The sequence below is a fragment of the Bos indicus x Bos taurus genome, chromosome 19, assembly GCF_003369695.1.
Source record: "Bos indicus x Bos taurus breed Angus x Brahman F1 hybrid chromosome 19, Bos_hybrid_MaternalHap_v2.0, whole genome shotgun sequence".
NCBI classification, from domain to species: Eukaryota; Metazoa; Chordata; class Mammalia; order Artiodactyla; family Bovidae; genus Bos; species Bos indicus x Bos taurus.
This window is the reverse complement of record NC_040094.1, coordinates 43,989,318-44,012,563: the sequence shown is the minus strand read 5'-3', so window position 1 is coordinate 44,012,563 and position 23,246 is coordinate 43,989,318. Positions and strand designations below refer to the sequence as shown.

Sequence of the window (23,246 nt, the reverse complement as noted above, 5' to 3'; positions counted from 1 at the left end):
ACTCCAGTATTCTTTCCTGGAGAATTCCGTGGACAGAAGAGCCTGGCAGGGTACACTCTATGGGGTGGCAAAGAGTTGGACACAACTGAGCGACTAATGCACAAAAATAGGAAGCCTGAGATCACCCAGAGAGGACTCTGCAGAGGGGAGTGAGGAGGAGCAGGGCCAGAGTGCAGAAGATGCCCATGTGTGGGGCTGAACAGCTTGGTAAGCAGAGCAGAGGCAAAGGAGCCGGCATAAGAGGCTGAGAAGCATGCGGCATGCCCTCAGGGGGGTCAGAATATGAGGAGGTCCCGACAGGTGAGACTTTTCAGTAGGGATTAGTCAGAAGGACCAATGCCACCCAGAGTCCAGAAAGTATCAGCTGGGAGGGCCTGTCATTCTGCATCAGCAGTAAGAGGGGAGTGGGATAAGGAGAAACTGGGGATCTGGGGCCTGCTGGGGACGGGAAGCTGATCCAGGAAAAGTAGAGCTCTCTTTAGAGGAAGGCATCTGGGAGGCACAAGCTGAGGGAAGACCCTGTCCTGGAGACTCAGGGTCCTGGCAGAGATTTAACGAGATGTGAGTCAAGAGCCAGTCAAGAGGGAGAGATAAAAAGTTCAGGGAGAGGGTTGGATAACTGAGAGAGAACCATTTGGGAGCAGCTGGAGGGGTGGGTTTCCCCTTAAAACAAGTAAACAGGCTGTAGAATAAACGAGCCCATTCTCACTGATATGTGCTGTGCTAAGATTCAGTCGTATCCGACTCTTCTCGACCTGATGGACTGTAGTCCACCAAGCTCCTCTGTCCATGGGATTCTCCAGGCAAGAATACTGGAGTTGGTAGCCGATTTTCACTGATAAGTCTCTCAGAAAAGCTGTCAGCAGGACCTCATATACCTTTTTTATTTGGTTAGGGGTATTCCCTGTTTCCAAACCCACCAAGCACTGTGTAAAGTATACAAGAATCTTCTACACAATTATTAATATCTCATCACCACACAAACTACTACCGATTTTTGGCTGGGATTTGACCTTATTCAGTAACTGAACCTGCCAGGTGGTAAGTGCTCCTAAATATAGCAGTGCTCTGGGACTTCTCGGACGGTCCAGTGGGTAACATTCCCCTGCTCCCAGGGCAAGGGGCCTTGGTTGGATCCCTGGTTGGGGAACTAGATCCCACATGCTACAGCTAAGACTGAAGGTCCTTCATGCCACAACTAAGACCTAGCACAGCCAAAGAAAGGAAGAAAAATATTTACGAAAACAAAACAAAAAACCCTGACAAGAAACTTTTAAAAAAAGCTCTAAGCAAGCATCTACACACACTCACAGGCACACTCACCACTTGCAAACACTCACAGCCTTGGTCTGGACATGGGACTCAAGGCAATGACTTGCAAGATATTCAACCAGGCTGGGGAAGGGGTGGACACCGCATTTCTTTCTTCCTCTTGCCTCCAGCACTGACTATTGTGCAACTGACCATAAAAAGGAGCAAAGAGGAGGTGGAGACAACAGCAAAAGCACGTCGTGGAGAAGTTCAATGACTCAAGTCAGAGAAAGAAGAGGCATCAAGTCAGTATCAGAGCCACAGCGGCAACAGCACCCATTTTTCTCCTCTGTCTCAGTCTTTAGCCTCTCCTTTCGCTCCATCTCTGTCCTCTGTCACTCTGACTTTCACTTCAGGTCGTGTTATAAATTCACCCACCCAGCACTGGCCCTGTCTCCTGACTGAGGGCTTTCTCCCTGTTCTTTGGAACCTAGCTTCTGTCCAGCTCAACTTCATCCACCTTTGTCCCAGAAGTGAACCTGGGCCTGGAGCAGGACAGAAGGGAGCAGAAGCTTCTGTACTCCCTGGATATGATCTCCCTCAGGTCAGAAGCTGAGCAGTATCTGAAATCTGTTTCCTGTCCCTCAATGCCCAGCCCTACCTTGGCTTCCAGCAGGCTCTCATTCCCCCTCTTTGAAGTGAGACAGACAGGGAGAGTAAGCAAGAGACAGCAAAAGAAATTTCTTAAGATTTAACATTTTTTCTTGGAGATATACAGGCAAGAAGAGGCAAAGGGGTCACCAGAGGCCACACCTCTGTGCAATGCAGGAGACACAGGTTCTCTCCGTGGGTCAGGAAGATTTCCTGGAGAAGGAAAAGGCAATACACTCCAGTATTCTTACCTGGAGAATTCCATCCATGGTGGAGCCTGGTAGGCTACAGTCCATGGGGTCACAAAGAGCTGGCCATGATTGACTGACTAAGCACAGAGGCCACAGCCATTTCTCTGGGTCTCAAACACTTGAAAAAATTGAGTCCCTGGGCACAGTACCCTCCCCTACCCTGAAAGTTAAGTTGCTCAGTCGTGTGCGACTCTTTGCCACCCTGTGGACTGTAGCCTATCGGGCTCCTCCGTCCATGGGATTTTCCAGGCAAGAAAAAGACAAGTTACTTTAAAGAATGAAGTCAGAATCTATTTAGCCCCATTTATTTTTTGAATAATAATAAATGAATAGGCAATACAGTCACACGGTTCAAAATTCAAAATGTACAAAAGGATATGTAGTATCGAGTCTCCTCCCTCCCAAGTCCCTACCTCCTGGTTCCTCTTCACAGAGGCAACCAGTGTTACCCATGTCTTCTGAATATGCACCTATAAGATATGAAAATATGGATTTATATGATCCTCCCCCATAAAACACAAATGGAGGGGACTGGTCCACAATTCTGTGCATTGCCTTACTCTTTAGAAGAGTAATTTCTATGAAAAGATATAGTTTTACAGCTGCGGAGTATTGCTTTGTCAAGCCGTATTAGAACTTACTTAACAAATGTTCTAGGGAAGGACAGTTGTATTATGTCCAATCTCTGGACATTTGTGGAGAGACACCGGATCCTGAAGGGACAGCCTGTGGGGGAGGCTCCACCCACAGAGGCCCTGGCTCATTTGCATGCTCACACATGATTGGTCCGCCCCTGGGCCCATGGCATGGTGTGACTGGTCTTTCTGCTTCTCACCCTTGGCTTTCACCCAGTCTCCCATCTTGGCTATTGCCAAGTTCAGAGGACCCTGGTCACACCACACACCTGGCACAAAATGATCACTCCTCATTACCACTGCACCCACAAACCACCTCAAGTGCTAACTAGAGCTGCTGCTGTCTCCATGAGCATCCTCTGCAAGAGGACGCAAGACAGGCCTATACAAATGGGCAGAAAGAACTGTGGGGAAACACCCTGCCCCAGGACTGGGGGAAGGGGCAGCTCCCAGACACAGGGAGACAGACAGGGACTGTCCTCTCAAGCTAGATGTCCCTTGCATTTTCAGACTTCCACAGGCCTAGAGTCAGGAGAGGAGACCAGAGTTGGAAAGTGAGAGCTGAGGAACATCTCCTCAGGGCTGGGATGTAAATCCCAGGTGATAAGAATAGGTAAGAACAGGAGAAGGTGAGGCGAGAAGGAAGAGGGAGAAGGAGGACCAGGATGAGAGGAAACGTGGGCCGAAGAGCCCCTTCCAGTTGGACTCCTGGATTCACAAGCCTGCCAGGAACCCTGCCCACAGCCTCTAGGCAACCAGTCCCAGAGAGACCTCGCTTCCTCTCCTCTCAAGTGAGGACTGGGGAGTCTCAGGAGAGACCTGGCATGGCCTAAAACCATTTGGGGAAAGCAGAAAGCAAAGACAAAAGAAAAGAAAATGAAAAACACCAAACCGAGGAGTCTTGTAGAAACGTGTAACCATGACTCCAGCCTCTCAGCTGACCGTTCCTCTCCTCTGGGACAGGAACCCAGCAGGTTGGGGTGCACAGAGCTGAGAAGCCCCTGATTCAGGCAGCATAGCTTTAGGATGACCCCAGCGAGGCGGTAAGCAAGGGAGGACGATGGAGGAGAGAGAGGACCCAGGGGTGTGAGGAGGGAGAAGAGGGCACAGGCTCCCCAGTTCCTGGCCCTTCTCCCCACGCTCCCAGACCCTGGAGCCCCAGTCTCATTCCCCATCCCCGGGAACACCGAGTTCTGGAAAAGCCGCCGTGGGAGAAGGCAGAAAGATCAGGGGCACAGGCAGGATCCTTGGGCAGACAAGCCAGGGAGTTGACCTCACAGGACCCAGCATCCTGGTCTTTGTGGAAGTAGATGGAGTCAGCAGAAGTGATGGAGGGGTAGAAGTCAAAGAAGTTTTAAGGTTGCAGTAAGAAGCCCACACCATTTCCAACTGTCACCATGTTGGGAATGTCCTCTGCAAGTGGGATATGCAGGAAACCAGCTGTCACCCAGGCCACCAAGTCCTAGTAGGGGAAGAAAGAGGGTCATGAGCCCTGGTGCTGCTAAAGACAGGATTCACTTTGGGAGCCCACCATCACTCAAGAGGGTTTTAAATCTTTAAACATTTTTTCATAGTAGCCCAGAAGTCAAAGCATAAAGAATCAACTTCATATTAGGAGCAACACCAGCCTCAATGACCCAGCCTACAGGTGCCATCTCTGACATTTCCCATCACATCGCCATCAGCTTACCCATCCCAAGAGAAATGATGACACCCACAGGCTACTTTAGCACCTCCCCTGACTCTGGGAGAGTTCCCAAACTGTAACTGAAGAAAGGAGAATGGAGGAGGTTAGATCAGGTTTGGGTGGCAGAAAAGTCCAACATTTGGAAATTAGTCCTTTAGTGGTGAAGACAGAAATGAAGTTTTAGGTATAAGAGATGTGGTCTTCCCTGGTCATTCCAGCCCTTCTGAATCCTGGGGCCCTTAAAGGACTCAGTCCACAAGCAGAGACTGAGAGAGCTGCTGCCTCTCGAGGAAAGGCTGGAGCCTCAGCCAGGGTCTGTAGATGAACTCCCAGTTTAGGAAGTTCCCCCCACAAATAGTGAGCAGATCCACAAAAGCACAGAAGCAGGAATCAGCTCAGCCCTTCAGGTGATCACGGGTTTTCAGGCCCCCCGCCAAGGGATCTCTGTGCCCCCCATCCCTCCCTCTTCTCCCACAGTCAGCTGACCTTTCCAGCAATGGTCTCATTGTTGATGAAGTCAGCAAAGTCCACAGTGGGAGTCCAGGGGTCATTCTAATTGAAGATGCTGGAGTTGCTGGGTTCTGTCTCTTTCCTCTGGGTCACGGCCAGCTGGTACCTAGAGATGTTCTGGTCAGGGGTCCATGGTCACTCTCTCATGTCCTGCTGCCTGATCATCATGGAAGGGAGCCGATCCCATGGACTTCAGCTTCCCAGCTCATCCACACCATCACGGTGATGTCACCCTAGTGTGCAGCCGGCTTCCTGCACATCCCACATCCCACCTATTGAGTAGCCAAACACCTTTTTTTTTTTTTTTAAGATACAGTACTTGGGTGATCTTTTCCTTTATCTTTCTTTTCTCTTGACCTGAGCCCAACATCTTTTCATGGCCTTCTCCTGTTGATCCCTTTGGATTTCACAGCATCAGGAAAACAGGAAAGACTTATCTGCCTGGGCTTTAGCCTTCCAAGAGGACCATTTATCTACTGTAGGCCTTTTGATAACCTAAAGGAAATGCTTTGTGCTCTTACGTCACCTCGTATAGAATTTGAACTGGGTTCCCAATTGCCCCTTCCGAGTGCCGAAGAATTGATGCTTTTGAACTGTGGTTTTGGAGAAGACTCTTGAGATCCCTGGACTGCAAGGAGATCCAACCAGTCCATTCTAAAGGAGATCAGTCCTGGGTGTCTTTGGAAGGACTGATGCTAAAGCTGAAACTCCTGTACTTTGGCCACCTCATGCGAAGAGTTGACTCATTGGAAAAGACTCTGATGCTGGGAGGGATTAGGGGCAGGAGGAGAAGGGGATGACAGAGGATGAGATGGCTGGATGGCATCACTGACTCGATGGACCCAAGTTTGAGTGAACTCCGGGAGTTGGTAATGGACAGGGAGGCCTGGCGTGCTGCAATTCATGGGGTGGCAAAGAGTCGGACATGAGTGAGAGACTGAACTGAACTGAACATGCTGTTCTCATCTAATCTACCCACCTCCAACAATACACATCACCCACCACCCCCAGCTGAAAGCTCTCTCCATGGAGCTGTTCTGGGGCAGTGGCCCCCCAAAAGCTGACTGTCTGGATGCAATAGCATCGAGGGTGCCCCCACTTGTTGCTCTGGTTGCTGGCCAGGTACAGGTAGTGAGGGGAGGCCCCTTCAGGGGGAAGGCAGCCTGCTCCTCGGTCTCCAGCTGTTTCGGGGTCACATGCACCCTCTGTATCTAGTGCTCAGGGCTTCAGGGTATTGCCGCAGGGACAAAAGCCATATTCTCAGCCCAGACCCAGTTTTCCAGTCCTGGGGGTGGGTGGTGGTGCTAAGGGGGAGAGGAGGAGGGAGGGCTGGTCAGGCAGCTGCCCTGCCCCTCTGGACTCTGCCTGCACCTGGCTTCAGAGTTGGGGTCAAAGAGAAGACCAGACTGAGTGTGTCCCCTGCTTCCCTCCCCTCTCACCCAAAGATGTCGCCAGTCTTTCAGCCCCTCCACTGGAATCCTTGCCTCCCCTAGGGTGTTGTACCTCCCACGTCCAGATCCACCTTGTAGTGGGCACTGTGGGTGTGGATGGGGCCCAGCGTGTGTTTCCCAACCTGGTTTCCATATCTTCGGGCAGCACCAAAGAGGAACACTGAGCTGATGTAGCCTGTGGCATGGAATTTGACTTCTATGCCAAATTTCCTTAACCTAGCTGTCCACAACCCTCATCCCCAGGAAACCCTTTTCCAGAATACTGCAGAGGAAGAGAGCAAATCTACCTCCATTCTCAGGCAGGTGATGTGGGGGAGACACCATCATCTGTGCAGCCAGGTCCTGACAGGACCAGAGAAACTTCTGCCCCCCACTGGGCAGAAGACCATATCCCACACAAAGTCGGAGTTGAGCATCGTGGACACAGACCTAAGGCCAGCACTGTCTCCAGCACTCAGTCACATTGGGCTGGGGTTCTCTGCCAAAGAAGACGATGGCCAGTGCCTCCTGGAAGGTGGGGGGCTCGCTTTCAGGTGGGCGGAGGCTGCAGCCTTGGCGGAAGGGCGCAGCTGCAGCTCTACTGAGAAGACACAGTTGTCTGAAGGTCAGGCCTGGGCTGCATCCACCAGGTCTGGGCCCAGTTTCTAGGTAAAGAAGAACATCACAGCCATCAGCTCTTCTCGGCTCAGGTCTGCAAACAGCTGGCTCCGGTCAGGCTGTGTCCAGGTCTGGACACTGGGGGATGCGGAGGGGCAGGGGGGAGGCAGGCTGGGATGACATTGCTTCCCAACTCCCTCCTCACTCCCAGCACCACCTTCCTCCCTGCCCATCACCAGAAGAGTCCACAAGGACAGAAAAATGAAGATGAACATCGCTAAAACTCCTGACTCTTCAGGCTCTTGAATCAGAATACAGCATGAAAGATAGACACATAGACAGACAGAACTGGGTGAATGATGCCTCCTTAGTGTCTCGAAGTTCCTGGCTCTGGGTGGGTCTTGTGGGTGATGGCATGAAGGGTACATTCAAGACAAGCAGCCAAGGGCAGAGGGTTGGCAGGGAGTGGAGGGTGGGTGGGGGTAGTGGTTAATTCAGTTTGGGTATGGGGCTGAGGTAGGAATCTGCATTTTAAGTGACCAATGTCAGCCTCTGTCTTCCTGTTCCAAATCAAGCACTCAGGTTCAAGGTTGGAGCACAAGTGGGGGTGAGCTGGGTTTGAATACACAGCTGGAGACAGAAGAGGAAGATCTGACGGGGACAGAAAGGGACTGTCCTTGCGCTCTTCCTTCCTGCTCCAGGCCCAAACTTTCTCCTGGCTACCTGGCTGTAAGCAAATCACACCTGAGCACAACCCTCCAGCAGGATTCACTCCTTCCTTCCTCTAGACTGGGAAGCCCTCATCACTGTCCTCTGCTCCCCCATCACCAGAATCCTACAGGCACCCACAGGAGCCTGCAGAGTCATGCTGAGAACACAAAGCACCTATAGGGAGCTGGGGAACTGAGGGCTGAGCCAGTTCAACATCGTGGAGGCCCTGAGCTCCCTGAGTCACTGGAGGGGAGCAGGCAGTAGGGGGAGCAGTCAGTGTAAGAAAGACCCCCTCCTTTCCCCAGGAGCAGGACTGATGGATAATCACAGGTCAGGGTGCCTGGAACCCTGGCTGTGGACTTAACCTAGCTGTCCACAACCCTCATCCCCAGGAAACCCTTTTCCAGAATACTGGAGAGGAAGAGAGCAAAGCTACCTCCATTCTCAGGCAGGTGATGTGCCGGAGACACCATCTTCTGTGCAGCCAGTCCTGACAGGACCAGAGAAACTGAGGGTTCCAGAGATGGCACATGCTTCCCTGGTGACCTGGGGGAGAATCCTTTCCAACCTGCCCACCTCCAAGACCACTTCCCCCAAAAGGCACCTTAGATAACCTTGCAGACAGAGTGTGTTTGCCTGGAGGAGAATAGACAGTACATTCCAGCCAAAAGGATCAGAACGTGCAAAGGTACAGATTTGAAACAGCCTGGGCATGGGTCAGAAATGGCCAAGGTCAGCGTATTGGGTGTGAGGTGGAGACAGGAGTCGGTGGGACAGCAAAAGAGATCAGGTCAGGAAGGCTTGTGCAGTATGTGGGTCTTAAGGAAAGTGGGCATTGCAGAAAGACAGAAATCTGGGCACATGTGAAACCAGGGAAATCAACCCCAGGAAGGTCAGGTTCTCCAGATACCAGCTGCTTCTACAACCAGCTCTATTTTGATATGCAAATTCCACACACGGGTCATTTTGTTACCAACCTGTGTCCTAGGACACTTCCATTAGTAGAATTGATAAGAGGCCAGAGGAGGAATTGAGGCAGGGCCTTACTGGTACTCAAGCTGCTACAGGAAGGCGCAAGAACAAAACACAGGTTCCCTGCTTGCCCTCTGTGGACTGGTTCCTTCAGTGGAGTAAGAGTGGGGGCAGATCCGCAGAGTGGGCCCCAGGGCTGGCTTAGGTGGTCCACCCAACTGCTTGTGGTCCTGTGTGCAGAGATAGTGCCCAATACACTGCTTCTGCTTTTGGCAGCTCAGAAGTGGCAGTACACTTGTGCTCTTTCTGTATCTTATGGTTCACGATCGCCCCAGCTGCTGCTGCTCCGTGCCGGTATGTTTAATGCCTTACAGTTTCCCTGTATTCTGTTGCTTGAGGAGACATTTGTCCATGTGCCAGTGCAAGCACCCCAGTCAAGGGTTTTCAGCCCCAGTCTCTGAAATTGAAATGGTTCATGCAGACCTTGTACTAAGAGGAGCAGAGTCTAAGGGCACACCCAGCCCTGGCCACAAGGCCAGCCTCTCCAGGCCAAGAACTTCATTCTGGATCCTGTTGTAAGTGATGGCCTCTTCTCCTCGGTAAGAACACATCATCAAGAGGATGGATAATGCTTTCCCTGTGCTTGGGAAAACTAATCCCAACCAGTGTGACCAAGCACAGGTCAAGAAGAGCCACTCTGCTGGGGTATCCTAGGTCTCCTAGGGAAGGTGGGTAATGCTCAGGGAGCGGGAGGGAGAGATTCTGCCTGACCTGCTGGAGGAACTGATATAGAAGAAGGTGCCCCCTGCCCACCTCCTCTAAGTGTCCTGCTGACACATCGCTTCCTCTGATGTCCTTTCATCGTAGGCTTCACAATCATCATGTCAGCCAGCCTAAAACAATAATGGAGTCTCTTGGAGAATTACTTACGCGACAGGACGACATGTTCTGTTCCCCTCACTAGGTCTTACTTCCCTTTGGACAAACTTTGCCCCAGCCTCTGTGACTATGCTCAAGGTGAGTTGATTCCTGGGACCCAGAGCCCATCTCCAACCCCCAGATCTGGGCCCCAGGAGGCGGTGCCTGAGCTGAGCTTCTGCTCGGAGGCCCGGTCTAGCAGCGGAAGGACACGCAGGTCACTGCACTCCAATCTGCAATCTGGGGACACAGCTCTGACTGTGGTTCCGAGCAGGGCTTGGATGTGGGACAGACAGAGATCATGACACCGGACAGGAGGCAAAGGGCCAGACTGAAGCCAGTGACCTGGAGGACAAGAGGAAGGGAGGGTCTGAGCAATGTGGTGGGTGGAGCTGACAGGACTCGGTGTCTGATTGGCTGGGTGGGTGGGCGAGAAGGAGCGCAGTGTCTTCCATGATACAAAGACACAGTTCCATTCGGTGACTTGGTTATATATGGATTTTTCTTTTTTTGGTCCCACACTGCAAGTTGTAGGCCCCTAGTTCCCCAACCATGCATGGACCCTGTGACGGCTGCAGGGGATGGGAGGAGTCCTAACCTCTGGACTGCCAAGGAATTTCCTCTATCAGGTGACTTGAGTGGGTGAGGGGCTTTCCTCATCAGAAGAACCTACAAGAAGAACAGCAAGGTTAAGGGGGAAACCAATAAATTTGAGGTTGAGATGCTCCTGGGAAGCCCCAGCACAGATGCCCAGAAAAAGGACCATTGTCTCTATGGGTTTCCAGGGATGGGAGAACAGATTCTAGGCTGGAAATTGAGATTTAGGTCGAACAACAAGTAGTAATCATTAAATATGGGAGAGCCTGCAATCATCCATGGAGGACTGTGCAGAAGGGAGAGAGGAGGGCCAGGGCCAAAGGCCAGAAAATGCCCAGGTGTGGGGCTGAGCAGGCTGGTTGGTGGAGCAGAAGCAAAGGAGCCGGCACAGGATCCAGAAAAGAAGCCGGCATGCCCTCGGAGGGGTCAGAATGTGAGGAGGTCACAACAGGCAAAAGTTTTCATTATGGACTAGTCAGAGCGGACCAAGGCCACCCAGAGGTCCAGAAAGTAGTGGCTGGAAGGGCCTGTGGCTTCTGCATCAGCAGAGGGAGGGGAATGGGATGAGGAGGGACTCAGGGGGAGGGGAAGCTGACTCTGGAAAGGGAGAGCTCTCCTTGGAGGAGGGCGCCTGGAAGGAACAGACCCAGGGAAGACACCCCCCAGGAGAGGCAGGGTCCTGGATTCGACTTAAGTGAGATGAGTTAAGAGCCAATTAAAAGGGAAATATTTACAGTTCAGAGAGAGGAGTGGATAACTGAGAGAGAACCTTCTGGAGGGGGCCAGGAGCAGTGGGTTTCCCTTAAAACAGGTAAAGAGTCTGTAGAGGTAATGAACCCATTTTTCACTGTCAAATCCAGTCAAAGAAACTGTCAGGGAGAGCCAAGAAACCTTTTATTTTTTTTGTTAGGGGTTTAATTTTCTCCCATCCCACCATGCTCTGTATAAAGTTTACAAGGATCATCTAAGCAATTATCCCATCAGTGCACAAAGCACCAAGGGAACTATTTTTGGGTAGAATTTTACTTTAATCAGCAACTGACTTTCCCAAGTGTTAAGTGTTCATTAAATACAGTGATGCTCTGGGACTTCCCTGGTGGTCCAGTGGTTCACATGCTGGGCCCCCACTGCAGGAGGGGCAAAGGAAACTCTCACCCTGGCACGCCCTTGCTTAGAATCCTTCCATGGCTCCCCATTTCTCTTAGGGGAACCATGGATTGCAAGCACCTGCCTTCTCTGCCCCTGCTTGTCCCTCCAGGCTCTGCTCTCAGCCCACACACCCGTCAGTGAACCTGGGGACTTGGATGGTGTTACCTTGTCACTTCCTGGCCTTTGAACATGTTGTTCTCGCTTCCTGGAAACTTGTCACTACTCACTTCCTTCTCCTATGGCCAGCTCTATCCATCAGCTTAGACATCTCGTGCCTCAGGAAGCCTTCTCCAGTCCCTAAGTCCAGGTTAGGAGCCCCTGCTTTTTCCTCCTCCCACCTCCCTGAAAAAGTCCCTGATGTAATTGATTCTTGACTTGCAACTGTCACCCCTGGGGGCGACCTTGTGTCTTACTCCATAATGTACCCTGGTGCCTCCCAAGGTGCCTGGCACACAGGAGGCACTGGGGAAGTCTTTGTCGAACGCGTGTGGGAATCCTATCCTGCACTCGCAGAGGGAGCCCTGCCTTGGGGCTGCAGGAGGAGAGCCAAGGCAGGAGGGCGAGGCTTCTGCTGCTCAGTTTGCCTGTGTCTCCATTCCTGGAGTCCCAGTTATCGCCCTCCTGTAAGGACATCTTGGGTGTCCCCTAGTTCAGTTCCTCAAGGGCAATGGGCCCAAGTCCAAAATTTGTGCCCTTGTGGACAGGAATTCTTTCAGAACCTGACATCCTGCGTTACTCTTCCCTTCTTTGTCTTGACACTGAGTCTGAGGCCAACAATCCAGCCAGCTTCAGGTCTTGATGAGAGCGTGGGTGGGGTGGCCAGCTGGAGGTCCACCTTGCAGGCCTCCGACCTGAGTGGGCTGGAAAGCTCACGGTCTACATGTCCACTGAGGCCTGGGACAGGGGTGTCATCCCTAGACCAGCTGTAGAGAGACACAACCACAGTCCCTGTTCCACATCAAAGCTGTGAGCGACCATCCGGACACACTCACACGCACACTCACCACTTGTAAACACTCACTGCCTTGGTCTGGACATGGTTTCAAGGCAATGACTTGCAAGTTATTCTGCCCGGGTAGGGGAGGGGTTGACACCACATTCCTTTATTCCAAAAGAAAAAATTCCTTTATTCCTTTGCCTCCAGCACTGGCTGTCATGCAACTGACCATAAAAAGAAGGCAGGAGGAGGTAGAAACAACAGCATAAAAATCTTATGGAGAAGTTCAATGACTCAGGTCAGAGAGAGAAAAGGCATTAAGTCAGTATCAGAACCACGGCGACCCCAACACTCATTTTTCTCCTCTGTCTCAGTCTTTAACCTCTCCTTCTCCTCAGTCGCTGTCCTCTGCCACTCTGGCCTCCACCTTGGGTCGTGTTATAAATTCATCCACCCGCCACACTCTCTCCTGACTGAGGTCTTTCTCCCTGTTCTTTGAAACCTAGCTTCTCTCCAGCTCACTGATTCATCTCCATCTACTGTTGACCCAGCAGGGAACCCGGGTTTGGAGCAATGCAGAAAGGAGCAGAAGCTTCTGTGTGTGTGAGCTCCCTGGATGTGACTCCCTCAGGTCAGAAACTGAGCAGCATCTAAAATCTGTTTCCTGTCCTTCACCTCCCAGCCCTGCATGGGCTTCCAGCAGGTGGAAGCCACCCCTCCCCATTGCTTCTCATTCCCCCTCCTTGAAGAGAAACAGACAGGAAGAGTGAGCCATAGACAGTCAAAGAGAGACTGACTGAGGTTTAACATTTCCCTTGGAGACGTACAGACGAGAAGAGGCAGTGCTCGCTTCGGCAGCACATATACTAAAATTGGAACGATACAGAGAAGATTAGCATGGCCCCTGCGCAAGGATGACACGCAAATTCGTGAAGCGTTCCATATTTAAAAAAAAAAAAAAAGAAGAGGCAAAGAGGTCATCAGTCAGTCAGTCAGTCAGTTCAGTTCAGTCACTCAGTCGTGTCCAACTCTGCGAACCCATAAGCCGCAGCACGCCAGGCCTCTCTGTCCATCACCAGCTCCCGGAGTTCACCCAAACCCATGTCCATTGAGTCGATGATGCCATCCAACCATCTCATCCTCTGTCATCCCCTTCTCCTCCTGCCCTCAATCTTTCCCAGCATCAGGGTCTTTTCAAATGAGTCAGCTCTTCACATCAGGCGGCCAAAGTATTGGAGTTCCAGCTTCAACATTAGTCCTTCCAATGAACACCCAGGACTGATCTCCTTTAGGATGGACTGGTTGGCTCTCCTTGCAGTCCAAGGGACTCTCAAGAGTCTTCTCCAACACCACAGTTCAAAAGCATTAATTCTTCGGTGCTCAGCTTTCTTTATAGTCCATCTCTCACATCCATACATGACTACTGGAAAAGCCAGAGCATGGGGTCACCTGAGACCACACCTATTTCTCTGAGTCTCAAATATTTGAGAAAATTGAGTCCCTGGGCTCATCTCTCAACACAGTTTATCCTCTCCCATTGTACCCTATCCGAAAAGACAACTTATAATAGTTTAAAGGATGATCAGATCAGATCAGTTGCTCAGTCGTGTCTGACTCTTTGCGACCCCACAAATCGCAGCACGCCAGGCCCCCCTGTCCATCACTAACTCCCGGAGTTCACTCAGACTCACGTCCATCGAGTCAGTGATGCCATCCAACCATCTCATCCTCTGTCGTCCCCTTCTCCTCCTGCCCCCAATCCCTCCCAGCATCAGAGTCTTTTCCAATGAGTCAACTCTTTGCATGAGGTGGCCAAAGTACTGGAGTTTCAGCTTTAGCATCATTCCTTCCAAAGAAGTCCCAGGGCTGATCTCCTTTAGAATGGACTGGTTGGATCTCCTTGCAGTCCAAGGGACTCTCAAGAGTCTTCTCCAACACCACAATTCAAAAGCATCAATTCTTCAGCGCTCAGCCTTCTTCACAGTCCAACTCTCACATCCATACATGACCACAGGAAAAACCATAGCCTTGACTAGACGAACCTTTGTTGGCAAAGTAATGTGTCTGCTTTTGAATATGCTATCTAGGTTGGTCATAACTTTCCAAGGAGTAAGCATCTTTTAATTTCATGGCTGCAGTCACCCTCTGCAGTGATTTTGGTCAGGTCTTGTATGGGACCTTTTATTATTTGAATAATAATAAATGAATAGATAATACAGTCATATGGTTCAAAGCTTTTAAAAGGGTTTATACTAAGTCCCCCTCCTGAGTCCCTTCCACCTGGATGCCCTCCAGAGGCAACCCTTGTCACCCATGTCTTCTGAATATGCATCTATAAGATATGAAAATATGTATTTATATGATCTTTCCTTTAAAACACAAAAGGTGGTGCCCTATACACACTTCTGTATCTTGCCTTGCTCTTTAGAAGATTGATTTCTAGAAAGAAATATGATTGGTTTTATAGCTATGTAATATTGCTTTGTAAAACTGTATTCGAATTTAGTTAATGAATCTTCTAGGAAAGACGGTTCTACTATTTCCAATCTCTGGATATTTGTAGAGACACCCTGGATCCAGACCTATTCCATCCACATCTCCAGAGGGACAGCCTGTGGGGGAGGCTCCACCCCCAGACACCCTGGCTCCTTTGCATGATCACACGTGATTGGACAACCCCTGGCCCCATGGCAGGTCTTCTTGCCTCGCTCCCTAGGTGCCCACCCAACCTCCCCCACTGGCTCCTGCAGTGTGCAGAGGCCACAGGTCACACAGAGACCTGGCACAAATGACCAGTCATCATTACCGCTGCGCCCACAAAGCCACCTCAAGTGCTCCCTAGAGCTGCTGCTGTCTCCATGACCACTCCTGCAAGAGGATGCAAGACAGGGCATACAAACACATTGCCCCAGGACTGGGGAAGGGGCAGCCTCCAGACACTGGACACAGATGGGGAGTGTCCTCTCAGCTAGATGTCCCTTGCATTTTCAGACTTCCACAGGCCTAGAGTCAGGAGAGGAGACCAGAGTTGAAAAATGAGAGCTGAGGAACATCCGCTGAGGGCCAGGAGGTAAATACCAAGATAGAAGAACAGGTAAGAACAGGAGAAGGCAAGGCAAGAAGGAAGAGAAGAAGGAGGACCAGGATGAGAGGAAACAAGGGCCAAAGAGCCCCTTCCAACTGGACTCCTGGATTCACAGTCCTGGCAGAAATCCTCTCGGCGGCCATCCCCTTAGAAAGCCCGCATCCTCCTCTCCATTGTGAGGACTGGGGAGTCTCAGGAGAGACCTGGAATGGCCTAAAAAGCTATGAGAGCACAGAAAACCAAAGACAAAAGGATAAAAAAGCAAAACACATCAAAACCAGGAAGTGATTGGAAGTGTTTAATAATCATTCCAGGCTCCTCACTGGCCATTCCTCTCCTCTCTGTGACAGGAACCCAGCAGGTTGGGGTCCACAGGGCTGAGACGGCCCTGTCTCTTGCAGCACAGGCTCAGGATGCTCCCAGCAGGGAGGGAAGGCAAGGGAGAGAAAGGACCCTGGAGGGTGAAGAGGGAGAAGAGGGCACAGACTCCCCAGCTCCCAGCCCTTCTTCTCCCCCACATTCCCTGGCCCTGGGGCCCCAGCCATATTCCCCATTCCAAGGAACACCTAGGAGGAGAAGCCCCCGTGGGAGAAGGCAGGGAGGTCAGGGGCACAGGCAGCAACCTGGGGCAGGCAAGCCAGGGAGTTGACCTCACAGGACCCAGCATCCTGGTCTTCTCGGAAGTAGATGGAGTCAGCAGAATTGATGGAGGAGTCCTCGTCAAAGAAGTTGTAGGGTCGCAGAAAGAAGCCCACACTGTTCCCCACTGTCACCGTGTTGGGAATGTCCTCTGCATGTGGGATGTGCAGGAAACCAGCTATCACCCAGGCCACCAGGTCCTAGCAGGGGAAGAAAGAGGGTCATAAGGCATGGCGCTGCTAAGGACACCTCTGCCTCCCACAGGATTCACTTTGGGAGCTCACCATCACTCAAGAGGGTTTTAAGTTTTAGACACGTTTTCATAGTAGCCCAGAAGTCACAGCATAAAAAATCAACTTCACATTAGGAGCAACACCAGCCTCCACTATCCCAGCCTGCAACTGCCATCTCTGACATTTCCCATTACATCGCCATCAGCCTACCCATCCCAAGAGAAATGATGACACCCACAGGCTACTTCAACACCTCTCCTGACTCTGCGATAGTTCCCAAACTGTAACTGAGAGGAGGTGAATGGAGGAGGGAAGATCATGTTGTGGGTGACAGAAAAGGCTGACATTTAGAAATTAATCCTTTATACCATCTCACACCAATCAGAATAGCTGCTATCCAAAAGTCTATGCTATGCTATGCTATGCTAAGTCACTTCAGTCATGTCTGACTCTGTGTGACCCTATAGACGGTAGCCTACCAGGCTCCCCCGTCCCTGGGATTCTCCAGGCAAGAACACTGGAGTGGGTTGCCATTTCCTTCTCCAATGCATGAAAGTGAAAAGTGAAAGGGAAGTCGCTCAGTCGCGTCCAACTCTTAGCGACCCCATGGACTGCAGCCTACCAGGCTCCTCCATCCATGGGATTTTCCAGGCAAGAGTACTGGAGTGGGGTGCCATTGCCTTCTCCGATCCAAAAGTCTACTAACAATAAATACTGGAGAGGGTGTGGAGAAAAGGGAACCCTCTTACACTGTTGGTGGGAATGCAAACTAGTACAGCCACTATGGAGAACAGTGTGGAGATTCCTTAAAAAACTAGAAATAGAACTGCCATATGACCCAGCAATCCCACTACTGGGCATACACACCTAGGAAATCAGAATTAAAAGAGACACGTGTACCCCAATGTTCATCGCAGCACTGTTTAAATAGCCAGGACACAGAAGCAACCTAGATGTCCATCAGCAGATGAATGGAAAAGAAAGTTGTGGTACATATACACAATGGAATATTACTCAGCTATTAAAAAGAATACATTTGAATCAGTTCTAATGAGGTGGATGAAACTGGAGCCTATTATACAGAGTGAAGTAAGCCAGAAAGAAAAACACCAATACAGTGTACTAACAAATATATATGGAATTTAGAAAGATGGTAATGATGACCCTGTATGCGAGACAGCAAAAGGGACACAGATGTATAGAACAGTCTTTTGGACTCTGTGGGAGAAGGCGAAGGTGGGATGATTTGAGAGAACAGCACTGAAACATGTATATTATCATATGTGAAACAGGTTGCCAGTCCAGGTTCAATGCATGAGACAGGGTGCTCAGGGCTGGTGCACTGGGATGACCCAGAGGGATGGGCTGGGGAGGGAGCTGGTAGGGGGGTTCAGGATGGGAAACACATGTACACCCATGGCTGATCCATGTCAATGTATGGCAAAACCACTACAATATTGTAATTAGCCTCCAATTAAAATAAATTAAAAAATACTAAAAATCTAAAATAAAATAAATTAAAAAAAATAAAAATAAATTAATCCTGTAGTGGTGAAGACAGAAGCAGAGAAGTTTTAGATATAAGAGATGTGGTCTTCCCTGATCATTCCAGCCCTTCTGAATCCTGGGGCCCTTAAAGGACTCAGTCCACAGAGCTGAGACAGAAACTGCTGCTGCCTCATGAGGAAAGGCTGGAGCCTCAGCCAGGGTCTGCAGATGAACTCCCAGCTTAGGAAGTTTCCCTCCACAGGTAAGGAGCAGATCCACAAAAGCACAGAAGCACGAGTCAGCTCAGCCCTTCAGGTGATCACGGGCTTTCAGGCCCCCACCTCAAGGGAAGGTGGGGCTGATCTCTGTGTCCCCCACAACTCCCTCATCTCCCACAGTCAGCTGACCTTTCCAGCAATGGTCTCATTGTTAATGAAGTCAGTAAAGTCCACGGTGGGAGTCCAGGTGTCATTCTGATTGAAGACGCTGGAGCTGCTGGGCTCTGTCTCCTTCCTCTGGGTCACGGCCAGCTGGTACCTAGAAATGCTCTGGTCAGGGGTCCATGGTCACCGTCCCTGTCCTGCTTCCTGATCATCATGGAAGGGAGCCGAGCCCATGGATCTCAGGTTTCCCCTCTCAGAGGAGAAGGGAGGAGCGAGAGCTGGTCAGGCAGCTGCCCTGCCCCCCTGGAGTCCGCCTGCTCCTGGCTTCAGAGTAGGAGCCAAAGACAAGGCCAGACTGAGTGTGTCCCTTGCTTCTCACCTCTCACCCGAAGACGTCCCCAATCTTTCAGGCCCCTCTACTGCAATCCTTGCCTCCCCCAGGGTGTCTTACCTCCCACATCCAAATCCACCTTGTAGTGGGCACTGTGGGTGTGGACGATGCCCAGTGTGTTCTCCCAAACCTGGTTTCCATATCTTCTGGCAGCACCAAAGTGGAACACTGAGCTAATGAAGCCCGTGGCATGGAATTTGACTTGAATGGCCCCACTGGGGTGAAAGATCACATCTAAAACATAGTCATAGTTGAACAAGGTCAACACAGATCTGAAGACCAGCACTGTCTCCACAAGACCCCCAAAATAGTGAGAAAACACATCTGAGTGGTGTCGCCTCAGAAGCAGGCCCTTGTTCTGCTCAAACACACAAAAGGCATCGTGTAGGGTCCTGGGGGCTTGGGACTCCAGAAGAAAGTGCCAGTCCACATAGGTGGCCAGATAGGGGCAGTCGACGCCACGGGTCAGGGGCGTGGCAAACTTGCCCATACCAAAGCCTCGATCCATGTATCGGTTCATTATTGCGAATGGGGTATTCCCACCATAGACAACCAGGATCTCTTGAAGGCTGATCTCATAAGCCAGCCATTCTCCCTGGAATTGAATGTAAGAGATCCTAGGACCACTGAAAGCTCCATGGCCAAAGGAGAAAGTCCACAATGAGGAGGTCACCTGACTGCCCTGGACTCTGAAGCAGGCACCCTGAGGATGGAACTGTAGAAGGGGAGCTGGACCTGGAGGCACCTGGGACTTCAGGGACCAGGACCCACCTGTGCCATCGTCTGGGATCACCACCACATTCACCTGGCCAGCCTCAAACTGCTCCTCCAGCTGGGCCAGACTCTTATAGTAGCAACCTTGAAAGAACACCTTCTGGATGGTCCACTGGGCAGGGTCCAGAGCCTTGTGATCTACCAGCAGCTCCAACCCCACAGGGTGCAGAAAGATCCCAGATCCTGAAATGTTATAGTACAGGGCAAACCACGTGGCCCTGTCCCCTGACTGGATACCACGGGGAGCTGCGGTCAAGATGACCAGGTTCCTTCCTCCTTGGTTGTAGGAGCAGCAGTGGTGCAGGACACCAGCAGCCTGGGGCAGCTCTCTGTCGAAGATCAACCAGTCTATGTCCAGGGATTCTCGGATAAGAAAGGGACGTCGGTAATAGGGCAGGGGGCCCCCATGACGCTCCATGGTCACATCCCGCATGTAGGAGAGCTGGGGCAGAGGCCCCACCACCAGCTCAGTCACATTGGGCTGGGGTTGTCCGCCAAAGAAGACGATGGCCAGTGCCTCCCGGGCAGGTGGGGGGCTCCCCCTGTCCAGGTGGGCCAGGGCTGCAGCCTTGGGGGGCAGCTGCAGCTCTACCAAGAAGACACAGTTGTCTGAGGGTCGGGCCTGGCGTGCACCCACCAGGCCTGGCCCCAGCTTCTGGGTCAGGAAGCTCATAACAGTCGTCAGCTCTTCTTGGCTCAGGTCTGCAAACAGCTGGCTTTGTTCGGGGTGTGTCCAGGGCTGGACACTGGGGGATTTGGAGGGGCAGCGGGGAGGCAGGCTGGGATGACATTGCTTCCCAATGCCCTCCTCACTCCCAACACCACCTTCCTCCCTGCCCATCACCAGAAGAGTCCACAAGGACAGAAAAATGAAGATGAACATCGCTAAAGCTCTGGCTGTCTTCAGGCTCGTGATTTGGAGTGCAGCATGCATGATGGACAGACCGACAGGACTGGGTGCACAGTGCCTCCTTCAGTGTCTGTAGGTTCCTGTCTTTGACTTGTGCTCGGGTCTACGCGTTATATGTACACTAAGGACAAACAGCCGAGGAAAGAGGAGTGGCAGTGGTTGGAGGTTGGGGCGGGGCAGTGATCAGGCCAGGCTCAGAAGATGCAGCTGAGGTTATAACCTGAATTTTAAGTGGCCCATGTCAGCCTCTGTCCTCCTGTTTCAAATCAAACACTCAGCTTCACTGTTGGGGAACAAAATGGGGGAGGGATGGGTGTGGGAGACACAGCTGGAGGGAGGAAGCGGTAGAAGTGATGTGTCTCGGAGCTCTTTTTCCACTCTCTTGATGGAACCTTGCTCCTTGCTACTTGGCTGCAAGCAAAACTCCCCTGTGTTCATCCAGCCAGCCAGATTCCATCTTCCTTCCTCTAGTCCATGAAACCCTCTGATGAGGGCTCCCATGCAGCAACCAGAACCCTAATGGCACACATAGGAGCCTGGAGAGTCATACTGAGAACACCAATCACCTGTAGGGAGCTAGGGGGCTGAAGAGCAGAGCCAGGTCAACATCTTGGAGGTCCTGAGCTCCCGGAGTCACTAGAGGAGAGTCTGAGGGGAGTGAATCCATTCAGAAGCTGGAGGAGGTGGGAAGTTGCAGCTTACAGAGACCCCCACCCCTTGAGCAGAACTGAAGGACCACATCAGATGTCAGGGTGCATAATACCCTGGCTGTGAATTTAACCTAGCTGTCCGCAACCTTCATCCCCAGGAAACCCTTTTCCAGAATGCTGCAGAGGCAGAGAACAAAGTCATCTCCATTGTCGGGCAGGTGATGCAGGGGAGACACCATCTTCTGTACAGCCAAGTCCTGTGGGAACCAGGAGAGACTGAGGTTCCAGACACGTGACATGCTTCCCTAGTGAACTGGGGGAAAGTCCTTTCCAAACTGGACATGTTCAACACCGCTTTCCCCAGAAGTCACCTTAGATGACATTGCAAACAGAGTATGTTTTCTGGAGGAGAATAGACAGTACATCCCAGCCAAAAGGATCAGAAGGTGCAAAGAAACTGAAGAATCAGTACTTGAAGCACTTGGCATGGGCAGGAAATGGCCAAGGTCAGCGCATTGGGTGTGAGGTGGAGACAGGAATTGGTGGGACAGCAGAAGAGATCAGGTCAGGAGGGCTTGTGCAGTGTGTGGGTCTTAAGCAAAGTAGGCATGGCAGAAAGACAGAAGTCTGGGCACATGTGAAACCAGGGAAATCAACCTGAGAAAGGTCAGGTTCTCCAGATACCAGCTGCTTCTGCAACCAGCTCTATTTTGATATGGAAATTCCACACACGGGTCATTTTGTGACCAACCTGGGGCCTCAGACTCTTACATCAATTGAATTGATAAAGAGGCCGGTGCAGTAAATCAAATGAGAGTTAACTGGTACTCGAGCTGCAGCAGGAAGGAGCAAGAACAAAACACAGGTTCCCTGCTTGCCCTCTGTGGCCTGGTTCCTTCAGTGGAGTAAGAGTGGGGGCAGATCCGTGGAGCGGACTGAGGGCTGGCTTCGGTGGTCTGCCCACCCCTTTGGTGGTGCTGTGTGCAGGGGTCACGCCCAACCCTGCTCTTCTCCTTTCACCTCAGAAGCAGCAATACATTCCTGTGTTTTTGTGTCTCATTGTTCATAACTGCCCGGACTGCCCAGTGCTTGCAGATATTTTTAGTCTCTTACAGGTTGTATTCTGTTGCTCAAGGAGATATCTGTCCAGGTGCCAAGTGTAAGCACTCCAGTACAGGGTCTCTGGCCCTAGCCTGTCTCAGTTTGAAATGGTTCATGTAGACTTTGTAATAAAGGGGTGGACAGAATCTGAGGTCAAACCCGGCCCTGGCCCCATGGCAAGCCTTTCCAGCCCAGGAACTTCATTCTGGATCCTTTGATAAATGATGGTGTTTCCTCCCAGCTTAGAACACATTGTCAAGAGGAACACTTTTTGTCCTGACCAGTGTTACCAATCACAGATCAAGAATGTCCACCCTGGTGGGGATCCCCAGGTCTCCTCAGTTCAGTTCAGTTCAGTCGCTCAGTCGTGTCCGACTCTTTGCAACCCCATTAATTGCAGCACGCCAGGCCTCCCTGTCCATCACCAGCTCCCAGAGTTCACCCAAACTCATGTCCATCGAGTCGGTGATAACATCCAGCCATCTCATCCTCTGTTGTCCTCTTCTCCTCCTGCCCCCAATCCCTCCCAGCATCAGAGTCTTTTCCAATGAGTCAACTCTTTGCATGAGGTGGCCAAAGTATTGGAGTTTCAGCTTTAGTATCAGTCCTTCCAAAGAACACCCAGGACTGATCTCCTTTAGAATGGCCTGGTTGGATCTCCTTGCAGTCCAAGGGACTCTCAAGTGTCTTCTCCAACACCACGGTTCAAAAGCATCAATTCTTCAGCGCTCAGCCTTCTTCACAGTCCAACTCTCATATCCATACATGACTACTGGAAAAACCATAGCCTTGACTAGATGGACCTTTGTTGGCAAAGTAATGTCTCTGCTTTTTAATATGCTATCTAGGTTGGTCATGATTTCCTTCCAAGAGGAGAGGCAGTGATGATCAGGGAGTGGGAGGGAGAGCTTTGGCCTGACCTTGAAGAGGAACTGATATAGCAGAAGGTGCCCCTCTGCCCACCTTCTCTAGAAGCGTCTTGCTGTCACATTGCTTCCTCTGAATTCGTGTCAACCAGGCTTCACAATCATCATATCACACACCATAAACAACTGTTTGAAGGTGTTTCTGTTGGACAGTTACTCAGAGGAAAGGAGCTACACATCCTGCTTCTTCCAGTAAGTTTTATTTCCCTTTGGACAAACTTGCTCGCAGCCTATGTGAATGTGCTGAAGGTGACTCTATCCCTGGGAGCCAGGTGCCATCCCCAGTCCCCAGGCTGGGCCCCAGAACGTGCTGCCTGAGCCTGCCTGCTGTCCCTGAGTCCCCATGAGG

The 23,246-nt window shown here is 51.2% G+C and overlaps 1 long non-coding RNA gene, 1 other non-coding gene and 1 pseudogene across 2 annotated transcripts; 1 reads left to right on the top strand and 2 right to left on the bottom strand.

Annotated features, from left to right (window-relative positions):
* Positions 1–1,894: 1,894 nt before the first annotated feature.
* LOC113877136 lies at positions 1,895–22,381 on the bottom strand (annotated as a pseudogene).
* On the top strand, positions 13,160–13,266 carry LOC113878719. Its single transcript, XR_003507134.1, has one exon. It is a non-coding gene; the product is annotated as a U6 spliceosomal RNA (small nuclear RNA).
* Positions 15,687–16,147, bottom strand: LOC113877137. The gene is made up of 2 exons (XR_003506697.1): positions 16,058–16,147; positions 15,687–15,856 (listed from the first exon to the last, which is right to left on the bottom strand). It is a non-coding gene; the product is annotated as an uncharacterized LOC113877137 (long non-coding RNA).
* Positions 22,382–23,246: the final 865 nt, after the last annotated feature.